The sequence below is a fragment of the Sorex fumeus genome, unplaced genomic scaffold (genome assembly GCF_029834395.1).
Source record: "Sorex fumeus unplaced genomic scaffold, SorFum_2.1 ptg000026l, whole genome shotgun sequence".
In the NCBI taxonomy this organism is placed as follows: domain Eukaryota; kingdom Metazoa; phylum Chordata; class Mammalia; order Eulipotyphla; family Soricidae; genus Sorex; species Sorex fumeus.
In genome coordinates this window covers 10,332,596-10,353,090 of record NW_026606083.1, presented here as the reverse complement: position 1 = coordinate 10,353,090, position 20,495 = coordinate 10,332,596, and the positions used below count along the sequence as shown (strand labels likewise).

General features: G+C 44.0%; 1 protein-coding gene across 1 annotated transcript in view; it reads right to left on the bottom strand.

Annotated features, from left to right (window-relative positions):
- CELF2 (CUGBP Elav-like family member 2) overlaps window positions 1–20,495 on the bottom strand; it is a 638,321-nt gene that overhangs the window by 434,005 nt on the left and 183,821 nt on the right. The window contains exon 2 of the mRNA XM_056114747.1: window positions 10,102–10,139. The gene's annotated coding sequence lies outside the window, so the exon portion shown is untranslated. The remainder of the gene's footprint in view (window positions 1–10,101; window positions 10,140–20,495) is intronic.

Here is a 20,495-nt window from a genome sequence, read left to right as displayed (position 1 = left end):
TTCCCAGTGAAGAGGCGGTTGGAATTTTTCTTTCTGCAGTGGCTGAAATGCCAAGACTGAAACATTCAGACGCCGTTTCTAAACGGAGAAGAGCGCCTCCCCCAAGGTGGGGTGTGGAATGGGGGGTCTCTTCTCAGCCGTCTAGAACCCTCTAATTTCTTCACTTGAAAGCCAGGAATACTCTGACAACTTCAAGTAGGATCTGCATTCCGAAGAGAGCCCAGCCTGGCCCCCAAGTGCTCTGGGGGTTCCCTGCTTGAAACTTTTGTCTATGTCTTCAAACTTGCTCCTCCTCCTGCTTCAGACAACCCCTCCTCAGACCAGGACCTCTTCTGGGGAGCCACCCAGCTGCACACACAGCCTCCAGAGAGCTGAACAATGCCCCTTCCCAGGGAATCACTGGGCAGCAGCTGCCAACCTCTATCATTCGACTGACTCCTCTCCATGACAGCCTGGAGGCCATGCGCAATTACATATCTGCGTGTGCTATGTTTCTCCCCCCAAACCCCCCACAAGTTTTCTGTACCCAAGGGATGAGGATCATGTAGAAATCTCTCACCTTTGCTGCACTGCTTGGTTTCCAGGGTGGGGAACAGTGGCAAACCCAGCACTCTGGAAACCCTGACATCTGGCCAAAAAGGCTGTCCTACCTGGGTCAATGGCACTGATTTTTATGGCTAATTTAACAACAGATAAGAGTTTATCTTAACTGGAGTTGGATATAAATTTATGCTATTTATAGATAAATGTGTGGCATACCTGGGACAGCATAACGTTTTTCAAAGTTATTTTTTCATCTTCCATTATATTTAAAATAATCAAAATAAAAGATCAAGGCCCCAAATCTCTCCCAAAGGAGCATTGCATTTTATTGTGAAAAGTTACATATATATGTTATATATGTGTATGTATTTATATATACTCCTCTTACTAGATAGTAAGGGGCTGGAGCGATAGCATAATGGTAAGGCATTTGCCTTGCACGGGGCCGGCCCTGCAGACCCGGGTTCAATTCCTCCATCCCTCACGGAGACCCCGGCAAGCTACCGAGAGTATCTCGCCCACACAGCAAAGCCTGGCAAGCGCCCCATGACATATTTGATAGGCCAAACACAGTAACAACAAGTCTCAAAATGGAGACATTTCTAGGCCTGCTCGAGCCAATTGATGAACAATGGGAGGACAGTGCTACAGTGCTACTAGGTAGTAAAAATATAGCATATAGTTGATGCAATATTAGTTTAGACAATATAAACTGCAGTATATAGTAGCTACATGATATGCTGAGAGATATCCTACTACATCCTGTATATGGTAGATCTGACAATATGTATTCACTGTGATAGCTATCATATAAATGTTAGTGTAGAAAGATAATATTTAAACTATAATCCCTCATTTGTAGGTATACGGAACATGTGTGATTGCAGACCTGTATATTGTCAAATGAAACAGACATTATCTGCGCGTGTGCAGCCACAAGAGAGAACTATGCTGCCGCCTTTAGTGCCAGTGATGATTAAGACGGCGGCGACTCTGTGGGTGCTACTGAGAAGATGTCAGACAAGCTTCCTTCCGTGTCGGCGTGTGTGAAATGACTCTTTCAAGTTTGCACTGTCTTTTGCTGTTTGCCCAGGATGATACAGCGAGGGGGCTATGACAAGTCTTTCACGGCTGACTTTCTGGAAAGTGAGGAAGAATGAAAGAATGGAGCAGAAGGAGTTGGCAGTGTGAGGGTGGCCCCCGCGAGGCTGGGGGCAGAGACCCGGCCTGCAGTCATCTGAGAAGCCAGCTCCACAGTGGAAGGCTGGGCCTGAGAGTGCCGACTGTCCCATCCAGATAAAGAAGGCTGGCGAGGGATAAGAGCAGAGGGAACTTGTTCAGGTGGCATCTGCTTTACCTAAAGGCCTCAGCTGGGCACGGTGAGCTCCTTTTGTCGCATGGACACTTTCTCAACTGGAGAGACATGGGGGTGTGACTGGCATTGGGGAGGAGAGGTTGAGGGGCCCACTGAGGCCACAGCAGGAGCCCGGTCAGGGTCATGGTTGTCCACTCTTGCTCCACAAGTCTCTTCCAGAGTCATTTTCTAGTTGAAGTGAACAATCCACTCTGGAATCAGTCCTGTTGGGACAGTTCCATGTCATCTAGGAAATGAGATGGCCAGGACACTCAGCCTTTCTGCACACTGATGACCTTTCTCACCCATTGGTGTAAGACATAGTGATTCTTTGTGGCTGGAGCAATAGTACAGTGGCTAGGGTACTTGCCTTGCATGTAGTTGACCTGAGTTTGGTTCCTGGCATCCCATAAGTTCCCCAAGCACTGCCAGGAGTGATCTCTGAGCACAGAGCTGGGAGTAAGTGGACATTGTCAGGTCTTCCCCCAAAACAAAACAAAACAAGCTCAAGACAGGGTGACTCTTGGCTGTGCTACTGATAAGGGGACTATGCTTTGGTCCTCCTGATTGAAAACGGACAGCTGTCCTCCTGAACTGCTGTGTGCCTTGGCCCCACTCCTCTATGCTATGTCCCCTTGAAAATGCACTGCCCAAAGCCACCACCTGGTTGGAAATCCTCTGGCCCATCAGGGGATGCCAGTGCTCCCATCTTGCCCTTTAGGCCCTACTTACACCAAACATTTCCCCAATTCAGATGTTGTATATCCCCTGACAACATACTACTCTGCCCTTGTTTGAAGTTGGCCAGTGATGCCATAACATCTCAGTCATCATGCCAGGCATCTTGCAGTCTTTCTATCACCTAATACCCCAAATCCACGCTGTGAGACGTGGAATAGCAGAAGGCTCTGTTTTCCTGGGAAGGATGCTGGAACCACAAAAGAAAATGGTCTCTCTATCAACACACAGAGCAAAAGTGGGGACCTGGGAGGTTGCCAATCAGGTTATAAGCCACGGGGTGCCCAATGGGAGGGAGCAGGGGGTGTACTTAGCTTTGCTATTTTGACAAAGTGGTTGTTGTATGTAAGTCCACTGTTTTAGCTGAGAGGAGGATGACTTACTCAACAAAAGGCAAAGATGCGAAGGAGATACATAACTGCTCGGGGCCATGCTTGCTCTGATGAGACTCATGCTCAGAAGGGAATTTCAGACGGGAGAATATCACCCCCAAATCCATTTTTCCTAACATGGGCAACACTGGTCTCACTGGGATGGGGACTTGGCAATGACCTAGGTGGGGGCTGAGAGCTTCAGAAGCAACTGAGAGGGGTGGGAGCATTTTCAGATTGTTCACTTAAGGGAGGTAGATTTCCTAAGGCACTCTGAGGGATATTTTTTCTGAAAGGAGGCTATAGATCAAATAAGTCTGGAGATCTCTGACCTAGACATCAGACATTTGGAAAAAGATAATGTATTTGGTTTGGGGACCACCCCTGACAGTGTTCAGGGGCTACTACAACTTTGTGCTTGAAATTAGCTCCTAGTGGTGGCATGCCAGGGTTTGGACCTGGGGCTCCAAGAATGCAAAGCTGCGTTCAGCCCTTCAGTTCTTGGGAAAATCAGACAAAGAGAAACTAGTTCTGACCAAAAGGGAAACTGACCACAATGGTTACCCCCTGTCCTCAGGGATGGTTGGTAGTAAACCTCAGTTTAAATCTAATCTCCTCTGACTCTTGCTGCCAGAATCTGACCAGGGATTGGACTATTATTTGATGAATTAAATATTTTTTGCTAGGATTTTATGTTGCACTTTAATCACAATGAATTTGATGTAGATATTAGTAGAAAATTATCCTAGTTTGAACAGACGCATTGCAATGAGTGTAGAATAACATGGAAGTGATTTTGTTTCAGGTTGAGTGGAGGGTTTTCCTGGTGGAAGCTGAGACACACAGTCTTTGCTACTGCCTTTGCTGATGAGACACATATAGTTTTGCTCTCTGTATGCCTGACTTGTGCCATGGTGACGAGCAGAACTCCCAAGGTGTGTGTTCAGGAGAAAAGCTGTTGTTTTCGAAGGGTCTTAGCTTGAGTAATACTTGGTATTGTCTTTAGCCAACGTGCTAAAAATTTTAGCATGTTAAACTGTATTCAAACACTATCTCTACTTTTTCACCCACAGTTTCATTAGAAATGCTCTTGACCCAATCCATTGCAAAGTTTTCTTTTTAGATTATGGCACTCAGAAAGGGTACCATTTGTTCATTTAAAGCCAGTGAATCATCATGGCTAGTCCTGATTCAAAGTCTCAGGAAAGTAAAAGCTATGAAATCTTACAAAGGGGCTAGGAACCTTTGGTGGCCACTGAGCAAGGAACTGGGGTCTGTGCTCAGCTCAGGAATGCTCTATACTGGGGGTCCCATTGCATAGTCGGGTGTGGGATGAGCCGGGCTAGAGTGAACCACCCCTGGGTGGAGCCTGGACGGGACATGGCAGCTCAGGAAAGCTGTGATTACAATATACTGGCAACCTTTTGAGTCCTGGTTGTGGGAGTCAAATCTCTGAAATGTCAGGACACTGCTCAGCTGCCCGAACGGGAGAGGAGATTGAGGTATGTTAACAAGCAGAACCTCACCATCTGCCCTAAAGGGTTCTGGGGAAAGGGGTACCAGCAGTACTGGGAGCCACAGTTACAGGCCTGTGATACGTGTCTTGACGAGCAGAGAGCGTGTGACTGAGCTGTTGAAACAATGAGGTCATCACTTAAGGCATACCAGAGTGGCCGCAAACTGGAGGCAAAGTGGAGGAAAACTGAGCCTCCACTCTGGGGAGTCACAGAATCATCGGGGTAACTGATCGTCTGAGAGATGGGGCAGCCATATAGACCCTTGTGGGGAACACGGATTTTGTCAAAACCCAAAGCCATGGCCTTCAAGGCTTTATTTGCCTGAACTGACCAAGAGCTAAACCAGAAGCGATGGGAGTGTTCTGTCCTCTGGGAAGCTCCCAACTCCTCTCTCTGCTTTGACACTCCCCCTGCTGCAGGTCACATCCTGGCAAGTGGACTGGGGAGTTTGAATTCGGCAATAGAAATTATGTAAATGTTGCATTTCAGCGAGATAAATTTTCCATCCCTGGAGGGGCTTCAAACCACATTAATTCTAGAACTTGGATCCAAAATTTAGCTTCCCCCGCCCCAATAATGATTTTATAAAGGAAAAACTCGTTAGTAAAGGTGACAAATATGAAGTTCTATGGAACATTTAAATTCAAGAATCTCAGCAAATGCCCCAGGGAGATATTTACCCAGCCAATGACTCTCTGATGTTATTAAGAAGTAATTTATTCAAGAATGTCTCCATTCATGAGTGTACCTAAGAACAATATCTCCTTTACAAAGGCTTGTGTTCTCTGCATAGTGCATACCTAATTTGCAATGACTTTTGGTTAAAATTTTCATTAGGTTGGTTCAATAGTATTTGATAATTTTAATTCAGGTTTATGAGATCCCAGGTCCCCATTTACAGGAAGAGAAAATGAATGCAGAGGAAATAAATTTTAAAGAGCAGATTTATCTTTTAAATGAGTGCTAGCTAACTTCATTAGCAAACTGGAGGTGGGACCTGTACTGTGTCTTTACCAGTCTGGTGGGCATCAACCCTGAGCATCCTTCTAAAAATGGTTTCACTCACCAGCATCCATTTCATCCAGACTCGAGAGGCACTTGCATAGGCTCAGCTGGAGGTGAGGGCAGAAAGGGAGGAACATCCTCAGGTCAAAGTCAGACCCAGGGAAACAGAAGCCAAAGAGGTGAGAGGGGAGAGGTGACAAGTGGGAGGTGAGAACTCTGAGTTTCGGAACTGGGAGGAAGGAACAGACAATCACCTGGGACCAGAAATGGAGGTACTAGAGTCACAGCATGTGTCTTGTCAAGAACGGGCAATGGAGCATCTTCCAGTCCTAAAGCCAGGAAGCTAAGAAGGCCACCGGATGAGCCATCAGAGTGTGGACTGGTTGGTAAATGACAGGACACTGCCCTGCTCACAGAAGAGAACACGAGTGTATGAAACACATGTAGGGAAAGGTCAAGTTTCCTGCCTGTCTCTATGGAAAACAGTTGGAAGATGCCTCCAAAAAGTAGAACTAGAAGTACCTTCTGACCCAGTCATTCCCCTTGGAATATACTTCCCACCTTGATGCTTACCCAAAAACATAAATTCCAAAATAGCTCTGCATGCCTGTGTTCAGGGCAGATCTGGTATGGTAGCCTGGATTGGGAAACCACCAAGATGAATGGATCAAACAAGCTGTGACATATGTACATACTGGGGTAAAGAACAGCTCAAAGAGAAGAGGAAACCGTGTAGTTTGTGGCAAGTTGAACAGGCCTGGAGGGCCTCATGGTAAGCAAAATAAGTCAGAGGGAGAAGAACAAATGAATTCTGGCTTATCTCACTCATTTAAGCTCTAGAGAGAAAGACAAAATAAGGGAATAGGTACTATCAAAGGATGAAAAATCACTGGCCTTTGATGAAAGAACCGAGGTGAATGAGCAGTGGTAGGGCGGAAAGCAGAGGTGGACTCAAAGTGACACAGGATAGTATGGGAGACTCTCGTCAGTATGGTATCCTGAACTCAAAACCATAAAACCAGAAATCAGAAACGTTAAAAGCCATAAAAACCATAAACGTTAAAACCATAACAATCATAAGCATCTAAACCATAAACATTAGCACTATTATAAACATTGAACTAAACTACAGTAAAAGTTCAATGAAGTGCAATAAAATAATAGAGCTACCAGGAAGGCATCTCTGCTGGCTGGGGCTCATGGAAGAGTGCTCACTTCCCACAGATGTGGTCCTGAGTCTGACCCCCACCACCCTGGAAGAAAAGGTGAGGACCCTTCCCCATCTCAGCCACAACTGCAAAGAACCGAATGCTGTTTGCCAACCAGGAATCCAGCCTGTCCCAGCACACAGTGAGGCTGTTTCATTTGTAGGTACTGTGAAATTCCCTGGGACATCATACAGTGGGAGCCTGAAACTTCCGCCGTAGTCTATTATCAGCAGTAAAAGTAAGTAAAAGTAAAAGGCCCTCCCGTTGATCGTCGATTTGCTCGAGTGGGCCCAGTAACGTCTCCATTGGAGACTTTGTTGTTACTGTGTCTGGCATATCGAATACTCTCGGTAGCTTGCCGGGCTCTCCGAGAGGGGCGGAGGAATCAAACTCGGGTCGGCCATGTTGGCCGCTTGTAAGGCGAACGCCCTACCCGCTGTGCTATCGCTCCAGGCCATGGCAAAGGGCAACTCAGAGCCCCTGAGCCCCAGATGGAAATTTCTCCCTCCAGCCTCCTCAGGTGGAGAAGGAGGACAGGCAGGCAGTCACTTAGGAATTTGGTCGATGTGAAAACCCAAACTGAATCAGTTGCCCAAGCTGTTTATGGTGAAAGTTGCATCTATGTTATTCGGGTGACCTGGTCCATCCCTGGGTCCCTGGTCTGCCAGGAAACAGATCACTTCACTCCCCTACTGGGACTGTTTCCTGAATGAAGAGTGGGTAGAAAGTCAGTCTCCAACTCAGCAGCAATTCAAGCGAATGTCTGATTTTCTCGGTCTTAGCCCCTGAGATGCCACATGAAAACTTTTGAAAGCAAAGTCAGAAGCCTGATGTGTCTAAAATAACCTTCTGCTAATATTAGCAGTGAATCTACGAAATATATTGTGTGTGATTGTCATTGTCTTTATAAGTTACAGCCCTGTATTTTACAGTACATAATGGAGTGATGATAAAAGTGACACCAAGCTTTGGATTTCAGTGTCTAAATCACCCATTTTATTCATCAGTTGGCAGCTAAATGTCTCTTAAGTACTGTGCAAAGTTTTATGATTTCATGTTTGCCTAAAGAAGTGAAAGGAAGGAGTTCAGCTGCATTACTAAGTAGAGGCAGATGGCGCTGCACACAACCGGGGGAGGTGGATGAGGGTCTCTAATTTTCTAGGATCTCTCCTCTGAGCAAGAAGAAGAGAGCAAAGCTCAGGCTCATCTGTCTACCTGGTGACCCCCATCTTGGGGGTGCAGCAAAGTACACCAGAGCAAATGAAGTCTGCTTGCTTCCCACCAGCCCAGTTAGCTCGCTCTAGCAACCCTTTCAAGCAGTTCTTTTTCTCCCGAGAAATCGATATTTGGGTCTCTGGTGACCATTTGAATTTAGCCTCCTGTCTTGGCCCGCTTTGTGTGCCCAAAGAGAAGTCGTCATTATGTGGAATGTGAAGCACAGTGGTTCAAGGCGCGGCAGCTGTGAAGGCCACACGCCCGCCGGCTTTCTGAAACGCTCTGTGGCCTATGAACCTCTGCTCTGATTTAGGTGCTTCAAAAATAGGACACTCTATTCTTGTGATGGAAGATGGCCTAATTCAACAATGCACTTGTTATCTGAGATTTTTGAAACTTTATTTGACGGAACTCTTTGCCAGGGGAAAAGGCTTTCTTTTCTCTCTGGGCCTCTTATACCCATTTTTCATCCTCAGGGAGAGAACAGGGCCATAAAACGGCTGCCTTTTTCCCAGGCTCAGTTGGCCTGGGTTTGGTCTTTTGAGCAGATCATGACCAGCTTTGTGTGGATGTACAGTATGACCCCAATGGGCATAGGATATTTGTGACTCCTAACACATCCACCAAACCATCACCTTCATGCCTCTTCTCCACACCTCCAGAGCAGGTAAATGGAACTGTCCTATTAGCCAACTGTCCAAGATAGTCTGGACCCTACATCCAAATGCAAGTGGTGTGGGAGATAGGTTTAAGAACATAGGAGGCCACGAGGGCAGACATTCTAAACACAGGTAGAGAAAAGGAAGCATGAATGGGAGAGAAGCATGAGAACTCAAAAGGCCAAAGAGCCTGGAGATGGTCCTGTGTGATGGCTTTTGCCTTTGGCTCAGTCAACAAAACTCTAGGGTGCTATAGGATCTAAATTGATCTTTGTCACCTGTCTAGCTGGAGAAGCTAACCCTAATATTATGAATCCTTCCAAGCAATGAAATGTAAACTATTTTCCTTTCCTTAACCATGCAGATGATATCTGACCCACATCATAGCTACTATCCACACAATGCATATGTATTTTAGGATTAAGTAACTTTTCCATCTGTGCTCTCAATCTGTGCCACATGTCACCTAACAAGGTATTTTCCATTATTCTTTTATTCAGTTCATTGCATTTTGTTCCTCTTGTCCCCTGAAAATTAGCCTGCCTGTAATCAGAAATCACTTATGCTCACAGTTCAGTGCACCTACTAGAGATGGGCAAATGCTTATTTACGGGGCTGGTAATTGGATTAAAATATGGAAAAATGGAATATATTGGGGGATAAAAACAACAAGCATAGAAATCAACAAGACCAAAATGAATTTTAAAAAGCTCTAATGAGTGAAATTCCATTAGTAAGGAATCATTTATCAACATCAACATTCCAGCCTCTGTGGCCCTCAGGACCCAATTGCAACAATATTTTAATACCTATGTGGAGAAAAGAAAAGATTTTTGAACCGCCTTTCTTCAAGGATGACTTGGAAATGGTTGATTAATTTCTGTATGTCTTCTAGGCTGTCTTAAAAAATGGCCAGTGCATAAATCTTTGCTACATCCAGAAATAGAAATACTATAAATACTATGAGGAGTAGGGGAAGTGTCCCTGTGTTAAATTATTTGAGAAGGATAATTCATTGTTCTTTTAGATGTGGGTATTGTTACTTTCAGACTCAGGAAGCGAACGTGTTCTTTTCCCCTAAGAGTCAGTGATGCCAGCAGGTAGAACTTGACACTGAGGGTCACAGAGCAGACTGTGACATTTTGTCAATCAGGATGATGACATAGACTTAGTGTCAACTATTTTAGGCCTCAAAAGGATATCCCTGGGCCCAATTTCCCAAATATCCATTCATTACCATATTTCATATATCTTTGAAATAAATGGATGTTTTGTAGTAAAAACAAGAAAAATACCTCACAAAAAAGACAAAAGCAACAGTTGGAAAGGAAATTGAGTTGCCATACAGGAGTGCCAAAGGATGACTTTGATAAAGAATACGAGAGAGTAGAAAGTCAGAAAATCAGGTATGTGCGAGGGAAGAGCCAGCATCGTCTCTGAACATGTACCATCAACAGCTCTGACTAGCCCAGCAGAGAAGCAAGCTCTTACCTGCTGGCTGGATTCACTCCTTCTCCAGTTCTGTTGGCCTAAAGAGGAAACAAAAAACAAGAGAAGCAATGAAATGCTCCTTTGAGAAAGATTCTGTACAAACATACAATTTTTTAAATTGCTTTGTTGCTGTTGTTGTTGAAGCAAAGCTGTAGTGAAAGCTATTTCTAACAGTTTTAGCGGGTGAGGCTCAGCTAGGGTATGGGCATGTGCTCCTGCCCAGGGACTTACAGGTGAAATTTAGTGGCCAGTCACGGACTAGGAACTTGTTCTATTTTCATCAGAGTAAAGCAGCTACATTCATTAAGTTCTGATTCCTGCCACATTCACGCCAATGCAGTTTCATCTGTACGTCTACGTCCTCCTGGGGGCTTTAATATTGGATGCCAATATTTTATCCACATCGACTGAACTGGAGTGGTAGTAGAAAAGGAATGCCTTTTGTCAAACTTGGAAATTCTATTTAGGGGCTGAATGAGGACAATTTGAGAAATCTGCTTGGTCTGTTTTCTTTAGATTGATAAACTCTAGAACATGAGCCAATAGATGTGATCCAAAGCTTCCTGATACCCATTTGTTCTGTGTAGCACTTTGACATTTTGGCTGAGCAGAACAAAATAGATTCTAGGCAGAATGCTAGAATGGTAAGAAAGCCCTCAATTCCCACTTGCCCAGCCCAGGTTTGATCCCTGGCAACACATATGGTCCCGCGAGCACTGCCACAATGATCCCTGTGCACAGAGCCAGGAGTAAGCCCTGAGCACCACTTGGTGTGCTCCCCCACCAACACACACACACGCACAACCATGCACACACATATACATACACACATATACATACTCCCCCCCCCACACGACCAAAACCCAAAATAGGTTCTAAAATGTTTGAGTTTTTAGTAACATTGTGATTGGTAAGGATTTACATCAGGGTATTAGGAACAGTGAGGAACATTCTACAATCAGTAGGAAAAAAACCTATGTCTGCATTTAGGTTGTAGAGAATCTGTTGGCCTGCCAAGATGACACCTTATAGTTCAGGGGTCTAGTTCAGCTTCTTCCCTACATTTTGTTTCGTTTTGTTCTGAAGTTACACATGGCAGCGCCCAGGACTTACTCCTGGATTTGCACTCAGGAATTACTCCAGGTATTGCTCGGGGGACCATATGGGATGCTGGGGATTGAAACTTGTTCAGCTGCATGCAAGGCAAATGCCCTTCCAGCTGTACTACTGCTCTGTTTTACCTGTTTTAACCTGACTTGTGAGTTCAGAATTTTTTTTAAACCTTTCTCAATGGTTGGGAAAAAAACACAGAGAATAATAATTTTTATAGCACGAAATGATATGGAATTCAAACTTTGTGGTCTATAAATATGGTTTTATTGGCATCTAGTTATACACATTGGTTTCCATGTTATCTGAGTCTCTTTCCTGCCGCCACACTTGAACACACACACTGTTCAATATAGCATGTAAAGCATTCAGCTACACCAAAGATTAGCATCTATCTGCCTTTAGCCTTCTTAGGATCAGCAACCTCTTTTTCATGAATAATCACTCACTAATACCCATTCAAATTGTAGATGTGCTCTCTGCCCCATCTCTGAACATACTTGCAATAGTTACCGTTTCTATTGAATAAGTGTCATTTTGGTTATTTATAGCAATTCAGTTAAGGGAGGGGCAGAGACTACACATCTCCTGCTATCCCTTTATTTTAACAGAGCACCTTAAGGATTATAATCACAATACTCCTGGTCATTTGAGAGAATTTTTACTTCAGTTTGTTTGTTTTGCTATTGACAGAAGTCTGGGTAATTCTGTCCCTCTTACAGGTCTATTTTGGAACGGAGTTTGTGGCTTTTCTTGTATTGAATCAGTTGGTGGGGGGGGGGGTGAGTCATGTCTACAGAGTTTACAGCAAATGAAGTTAAATCTCAACCACCCCCTGAGAGCCACATAGTGTCATAGTAGAGAGGGTGACTTCCTCCACAAACATGGATTTCTCCACTCTTCTTGCACCTCTCCTAGCTCTGCGACAAATGTGTGCCTAAGTATACCGTGTTACATAGACAGACTGGAAGGAAGATTTGAAAGTATTTAAGGAAAGTCCCCTTGTCCCCACAGATCCACTCAGATCCGGTTTATAGCATTTTTTTCTGTCCCTGTCTGAGTACCCAGCACAGGCAGTGTTGTCATATAGAAACACCACCCCCTTGTAGGAAGAACAGCTCTGGAACAGCTCATGATCCCCACAGTTCACACTCTGAACATTTTCCACACACCACAGACTTCTGACAAAGCCCACTGTAGCTTGAATAAAGAGTGGTCATCTTGTTGAAATCCAATTCCAACTCTACCTATTTAAAGTACTGCTTAACTTCTTGGGTTCTCGGCTAGACCTGGAACAATAATCTAAAACACAGCATGGTGTGGTAATATCTTTGTCAGGTATCTGATACAGGGAAGTCTCTTATAAAATCATAGGTCACAGAGGGGAATAATAGCAAAGACATTGCTAACTGGCTGTGTACATTAGTCCGAAAGTAGAAATGCCTCAGGAGAAGAGTTTGGTCATGGACGTCTAGGCAGAGAGTAGGGGCACATAGATACTGGACAGAGACTCATGGGTCATCTTATAAAGTGACCGCCCTTTCAAAGTGGCCCAGACAGAAGTGCCCTGGTCAATTCGTGGTCATTGCATCACCTGCTACATCTGATTCCATTGTTCTATGACTGTAAATAATTAGGCTTTGCTCATCGATTAGTGGTTTGTTCTGGCCAACTGAACAACTCATCAAATTGACCTGTGGTAGCTTGTCACCCTATTTAGCAGAAAGGATTCTCCCGAAGCTCGAATCAGCCATCTTTAGATCATTCATAGCACTAAACACAAGCAATGAATGCTGCTGCAGAAAGCCACTCACTGGCAGAACTACCACATGAATCTCCAGGCAAAGCTGAGACTTGTTGTAACCAACAATGAAAGGGGACTGGAAACTCAGATTTTTCTATCCAGACCCTGGGACACAGACTCCCAATTTGTATTGGGGCTCCAAGAATATGCGTGTTTAAAAACTAGCCAGGGGTAGAGGGACAGAACAGGGGTTAATACACCTGTCTTGTACACAGCCAACCCAAGTTTGATCTCTGGCACTACATGGTCCCCTGAGTACCAGCAGTTATAGTTAGTCCCTTCCTTCCAAATAAAGGATCCTTTTAAAGAAAAGGATCACTCAAAAACAAACAAAGAAACAGACTAGCCAAGTGACTCTTGTGTGGACAAGAGAGCCTTAGAGAAACACTACATTTCTCTGTCGGCCCCATTCTAAGCAGTTAGAATAGCTTTGAGCCTTCCCAAACAGGCACCTGGTTTCTAATATCACCATATAGGTCATGTCCTTAATAGCAGGACCTACATTCTATGACTTGGTAGAAAAAGTTGCATCCAAGGGCACTGCCTAAGCCATAAGACCAGGTTGACCATGGTGTAAGATCATCTACATGATTTTAAGAATATTAAAAAATTGATCCTCTGTGATATTTTATTATCATGTGAATATATATTCTAACATCCCCAGAGAATAGTCTTGGCAGATTTCTTTCCCCAGAGTGTACATTGCCATAGTCACCATTACTTACAGCTGTCAAATAAAACAGAAACAGCTTCACTGGTCAATTCTTCTCATTTTTTTATTATATTAAAAGACTTTCTACTGTTAATACATGGAGGCAAATAAATGTTAAATATTTAGCTCACCTAGCACTTAGTAATGCTTGAGTATAAGGGCAGGTTCAATTTATTTCCCAAAATTTAAACTTGGCATTTATATTTATTAAAAACCTAAGATGTGGACCACACACTGCTCATTTTGGGTATCCTTTTTTAATCAAAATGTGGGTATCTGGTGAGTGATTTGGATCTGTTTTTGTTTGATTATTTGTTTGACCATACCCAGCTGCTGTGCCCTGGGCTTACTCCTGGCTCTGGGCTTAGCAGTGCACTAGGGATCATACAGGGTGCCAGGGTTAGCAGCATGCAAGGTTAGTCCCTTCCTCGCTTTCCTATCTCTCCAGTCCTAACTGATCTGTACTATTGGATCATCTTAGCTAGGCCAGGCCAATTGGGAAGAAACTTCTCAATTCTTCCAGGCTGGGCACTAAAGTCAGGTTAAGATAGTTCAAAAAATATATGTTGACAATGCTTAATGGCCTTTGGCTGTAAGAAACATGTAATCTAAAATAAGCAGCAATAACACTGCTCTCCAAGCAGATTTCAGGTGGACGTGCCTTAGGTTCAGGAAGAGAGAGAACTGCATCTTATGAAAATGATGAAGGCAAAGAGGAGGAGGAGCAATGCAACGGGAGTGTACTTGAGGTCTGTGGAGCAAAAACACAAAACAGATGTGCTTATAAGTAGCTGCTGGGGAATGATCAGAGATGGGCCTGGCTCTTTGCTATAGCAAATAATGAAAGATAAGAAAATGATATTAAAAAACCAATCTCAATCACAATCTCACAATTGCGCCTCATAAAATCAGCTTAACTAAGGAGATAAAGGACCTGTACAAAGAAAACTACAAACACTACTTCAAGAAATGAAAGAAGATATAGGAAATGGAGACACATTTCCTGCTCACAGACTGGAGAATTAACATTTTCATATTAACAATACTCCCCAAAGCACTATATAGATTCAATGGGGTCCCTATAAGTATACCCATGACTTTTTCAAAGCAATTGATCAAAAATTTCTGAAATTCATATGGAACTATAAACACCCACAAATAGCTAAGGCAATCCTTGGGGAAAAAAGAAGATGGGAGGCATCACCTTTCCCAAATTCAAACTGTACTACAAAGTGGTAGTAATTAAAACAGCATGGTATTGGAATGCAGACAGACTCACAGACCAATGGAACAGAGTTGAATATCCTGATACACACCCTCAAATGTATCATCATTTAATCTTTGATAAGGGGGCAAGAGATGTGAATTGGAGCAAGGAAAGCCTCTCTAACATGTGGCACTGGCAAAACTGGACAGTTACATGCAAAAAAAATTGGATCAGATATCTGTCTAATGTCATGCACAAAAGTCAGATCAAAATGAAATAAAGATCTCAACATCATACCTGAATCCATGAGGTACATGGAAGAAAATGTAGGCAAAACCCTTCATGATGTTGAAGCTAAAGATATCTTCAAAGATGAAATGCCACTGACAAAGCAAGTGGAAGAAAAGATAAACAAATGGGATTACATTAAACTAAGAAGCTTCTGCACCTCAAAGGAAAGAGTGACCAAGATACAAAGACAGCCTATAAAATGGGTAAGGTTATTCACCCAATTCCCTTGTACTAAGATGTTAATATCAAAGATATACAAGGCACTGGAAGAACTTTACAAGAAAAAAATCCAACCCCATCAAAATATGGGAAGAAGAAATGAACAGAAACTTCCTCCAAGAAGAAATTCAAATGGCCAAAAAGCACATGAAAACTGTTCTTCATCACTAATCACCAGGGAGATGCAAATCCAAATAACAATGAGATATAATTTCACCATAGAGACTGGCACATATCCAAAAAGAACAACCAGTGCTGGCATGGATGTGGGGAGAAAGGGACTCTCCTTCGTTGCTGGTGGGAATGCTGACTGGTCAGGCCTCTTTTGAAAACAATATGGACATTCCTCACAAAACTAGAAATTAAGCTCCCATTTGACCCATCAATATCACTTCTGGGAATATACTCTGGGGGCCCCAAAACACAGCAGAAACACCATCTGCACTCCTATGTTTATTGCAGCACTATTCATCATAGCCAAAATCTGGAAACGACCTAAGTGTCTGAGAACAGATGAATGGATAAAGAAACTATGGCACATCTACACAATGTAATACTTGGCAGCTGTTAGTAAAATAAGATCATTTGCCTATAAATGGATGGACATGGAGAGTATCATGCTAAGTGAAATAAGTCAGAAGGAGAGGTTCAGATATAGAATGACTGCACTCATTTGTAATATATATATATATATATATATATATATATATATATTAGAAAACTAATACCCAAGGTCAGGGAAAACAGGGGCTAGGAAGACTGGTTAATGGTTGGAATCATCCACAAGCGTGTGTGGGGTGGAGGATAGGTAAGATAGAGAAGGGACCAGTAGGACAATAATTGATGGACATGATCATTCTGGACAAGAACTGAGTGTTAAAAGTAGGTAAAGGGATATACATGATAACCTTTCAGTATCTGTATTGCAAATAATGCCACAACACCCAAAAGAAGAGAGAGATAGAGCGAGAGCAAGAGAGCCCAGAAGGAGGTGGGGAGAAGGAGAGGGAGGAGAGAGAGAGAGACAGAGACACTGGTGCTGGGAAATATACACTGGTGGAGGCATGGGTGTTGGAATACTGCAAAACTGAAACCTAATCATCACAGCTTTGTAAGGGTCTATTTCACAGTGACTCAATGAAAGAATCTTAAAAGGAAAAAAAAAGAGAGAGAGATGGGGCTAGCTAGAGAACACTTCCTTCCACTGTACATTTGGACCCTGGCTCCCAGCCAGGCGCTGCTGATTTCAAATCAGCGTTATAATTTGCACCACTTCATCAGAATGACTCCACCATGGATGTTTTTGGAAATGAAGTAAAGTTATTTAGCATTTGACACTGTTGTTGAGGGAATGCAGCTTCATTCAAGACCTGGTGCTGAGCTTTGGGAAGTCACTTGATATCTGTCTCCAGGCCTCTGCTCCTGCACCCGAGCCCTGAGCCTTCCTCCTCCTGTCAAAAGCACGATGAACACGGACGACCTTGGGACTTGACTCTTTATCCATAATCCCTTTTCATTGGTACAATCAACCTTTCAGGTGTCTGGGACTGAGATTTTTCCATCATTTGGTAGACAATGAAACTGGCTTTCCCAGACAAGAGTAAATTGTTCCAGGCTACCCTACACAAGAACCACATTCCAACATACCATCCATTGCTCCCAAGCTACCAGCCAGCTGCTTCTCTGTGCCGTGAAGAGTGAGTAAGGGTGGGATTCAACTATTTTTTGTGGTGGCAATGGTAAGACCCCTTTAACTGTAATTCAATGAATATTCATGCTTAGGTGGCAAGATTTTCTTATGTATTAGAGCCCGGAAAGCTACCGAGAGTATCTCGCCCACATGGCAGAACCTGGCAAGCTCCCTGTGGCATAATCGATATGCCAAAAACAGTAACAACAAGTCTCACAATGGAGACATTACTGGCACCAGCTCGAGCAAATCGATGAACAACGGGAGGATAGTGCTACAGTGCTATAATTTTAAGAGACCAAATCATTGAAAGCAAAGAGTAAGAAAATAACAAGCAATCAGAGTTAGTAGCAGAGACAGTCCAATAAAAAATGATGGGGAGGGGTCTACTCCAGTGCTCCTGTGATGTGGTGAGACCTGAGACCCAGGCCTTGCTTTCAGCTCAAGGCATTCCAACCTGAGTGCATCAGACTTTAAATGTGCTTCCACCTTCTCTAGGAGAGGAAGGAGCTAACAGCTTCCCAGGTGCCAGCCTTCTGGGAGGACAACTGACTGGGCCTCCTTGGCAATCAGATTAAGACTATAAATTTCAGGAATGTAGGGGAGGAATGGTGTGGAGAGGACCGGAGGAGAGCATGATTATAGAACTGCACTCCTGCAATAAAACCACTTAGAAATACCCAAGGAGAAAGCTGGCTATAGAACCACAGAAATATCCCTTTGAGTCCGCTGACATTTTCCTGATTTCTCTCTGTGAGCCTTTGAACAGTAGCAGAAGATCAAGAACACAAGCACTACATGGCTCTGTCGAGAATCGATTGGGAGAAGTTCATGTGGTCCCAAGGACAGAGCAGGTGACAAGGACATGCCGAAGACTGTGGGTTAAATGTGAAAGGTGACAAGCTGACCTGCCATTCTGACATGACATGAACAGAGCGACCAGCAGCGCCTGTCTACTGCAGGTGCAGAAACTCCACGTTTTTTTCCCTTTGATGTGCCTCTAATTCCATCCTAAGCACTGATCCTAGTGAGCCTGAGGCTTGGGGACTTCTCCATGGAGTCTCTCAAAGCCTCCACCCACCCCAGGTGATTCTGTAAACCCCCACACTGGCTCATCGACAAGCATTCCATGCTTCAGCAGATGAAGATCCAGAGGTTCCTTGAAATTTGGAGACCTCTTCTATCACTCCAGTGTCTGTGCTCCTGGAGTTATAGGAAACATTTCAACACCAGTGTGTAGGGGCGAGCAGCCTGGCAACAATTCCTGCGGCCTTTTGTGCAGTATCTCCGTCACAGTGTGTCAATGCCGGAAACGCTAATACAGATGCTCAGGCTTATTTAGAAGGAGATTAAGTGCAGGAATGTGGGTTGAATACATTATTATTATTATTATTTTCCAAAACAAAACGCCTGATCAATTTTCACAACATCCTCTGGCAGAGAGAGTCACTAAAATAGGAAGCTGACCCCAGACATTTTTTCCCCTTATTCTATTGCACAAGTGAGACCAGTCAGCTGTGGAGCCGTCACCACCTTCACATCACAGCTGTAATGCCAGTGGGCCCATTCATTTCTTCACGTAGCCTCTGCCTTGCAGCCCAGCACCTTAAACCATTTTTGATGGAACAGGAACCCTTTTGATCTTGCCAAATGCATATTCATTACCCTTCTGCTATCCGTACCTCTATTATCTTCCCATCTGATTGATTTAGGAGGGCCTTTGGCTTATAATTGCAGGCTCTGGTCTGCCTGTGTGTGTAAAATAGCCCCCAGACTTCGGGGTTGGTCTCCTGTTGAACCAGCTTCTAGCTGGCGCCTGACCCTCCTCCCCAGGTGGAGGGCTGGGTTGCCTTAGACTGGGCTGTTTTAGACTCTTCATCTGGAAGTTTCCCTTCCCTCTGTTATCTGCTGATCTCTGGACCCCCGTGCTGGGGAGGGCAGGAGTTCCTGCAGCTGGGAGGCTGGGCTGTGGCCTGGGCTGGCTGTTTAGGTGGGGCTGCACATATCCATAATAAAGATGTTGGCGCACTGAGGTTTCGTAATGCAGAGCCATTGGGAAGCCGATTTGTAGACAATTTTGCTCCTTCCACAAATTGATGGGCATAAGCTCTCTATTTAATTTTGATTTCCGTGGTCTGTTCCACGGGTAGCCATATTCCTTGGCCCTAGGAGCACATTTTGACCTTTTCAGCTCCTTTATTCAGTTTGACATTAATTTTTATTCTTTATTCTTAACAGGTTTTCATTGTACTTCATGAACAATACAGGGGCACCAGGGGCCAGAATAAACCCGTAAAGTGCCCATGAATTTTAACCAAAGACGGCTGCACTACGTGATTAAAAGCTTTACATTCCCAAAGAGCCACACGATTAATCCGCTGCCACAGCGCTGAGTGGCTTCACGCCGGCGTCATTTGTTGGTATTGTTATTTTCCATGGTTAGATTTGACTGGGTGGAAGGATGATTTGAGTTTCTACAGCTCATATGAATCTCTCTCTGCCGCTGTAAAAATGTCTCACCTGAAATTTTTTTTTTTAAGGACTCACACCCAACTTGGGGAGAAAAAGGATGAGGTGGGCCGTAGGAAAATGCTAGTCTGGGCTACGCTCCTCACAGACCTGGGGCTGGGGGTGGGGGAGGAAGGTGGCAGAGCCCTGTGGCAAGCACAGACTTCTCCCTAAGTTTACTGGAAGTGCAGCATAACTAAAAGCAGATGGGCTTTCCAGCTTTCTAGCACCTCTGTTTTCTACCTGGCTCACCTGGAGCTCTCGAGGATGCCAAACTTTGCCTGGAGAGCATTGAAGTGAAAAGGGACACATGGCAATTTCTGGTCATGCTTGTCTTCTGCAGCACCACTCTTCCGGTCTCTGAAATTAGAGCAAATCAACTTTCTATCTTCTTAGTAGTACTGCTTCAAATGCCTAAGATTTGCTCTGAGGATTATTTTATTCATTCAAAAAACTACAAAACTTGAACTTCAAATGATTGACAGAAAAAACTTCCAATAGGGGCCAAGGAAGTAGCCCAAGGGTTTGGGTGTTTGCTGGCTGTGCTTGGTTCGCAGCACTGCATATGGTGCTCTGAGCACCTCTAGGAGTCATTCCTGAGCACCAAGCCAGGAGTAAGCCCTGAGAACTGCCAGGTGTGGCCTCAAGCAAAAGAAAAGAAAAGAACAGCGCTCCAATGAATATGGAAATTGAGTGTGTTTTGTAGCCTGATCTCATTTTGAACTGTTGTTATTGTCATTATATTGTTTTGGTCATAATCAATATGTATTATGACTAAAAAGTTGCTGAAAATGTGTCTTCACTCGAAAATCCTTTCTTCACCAAAACTGTTTGTGCTTTGGCTTGACCTTCC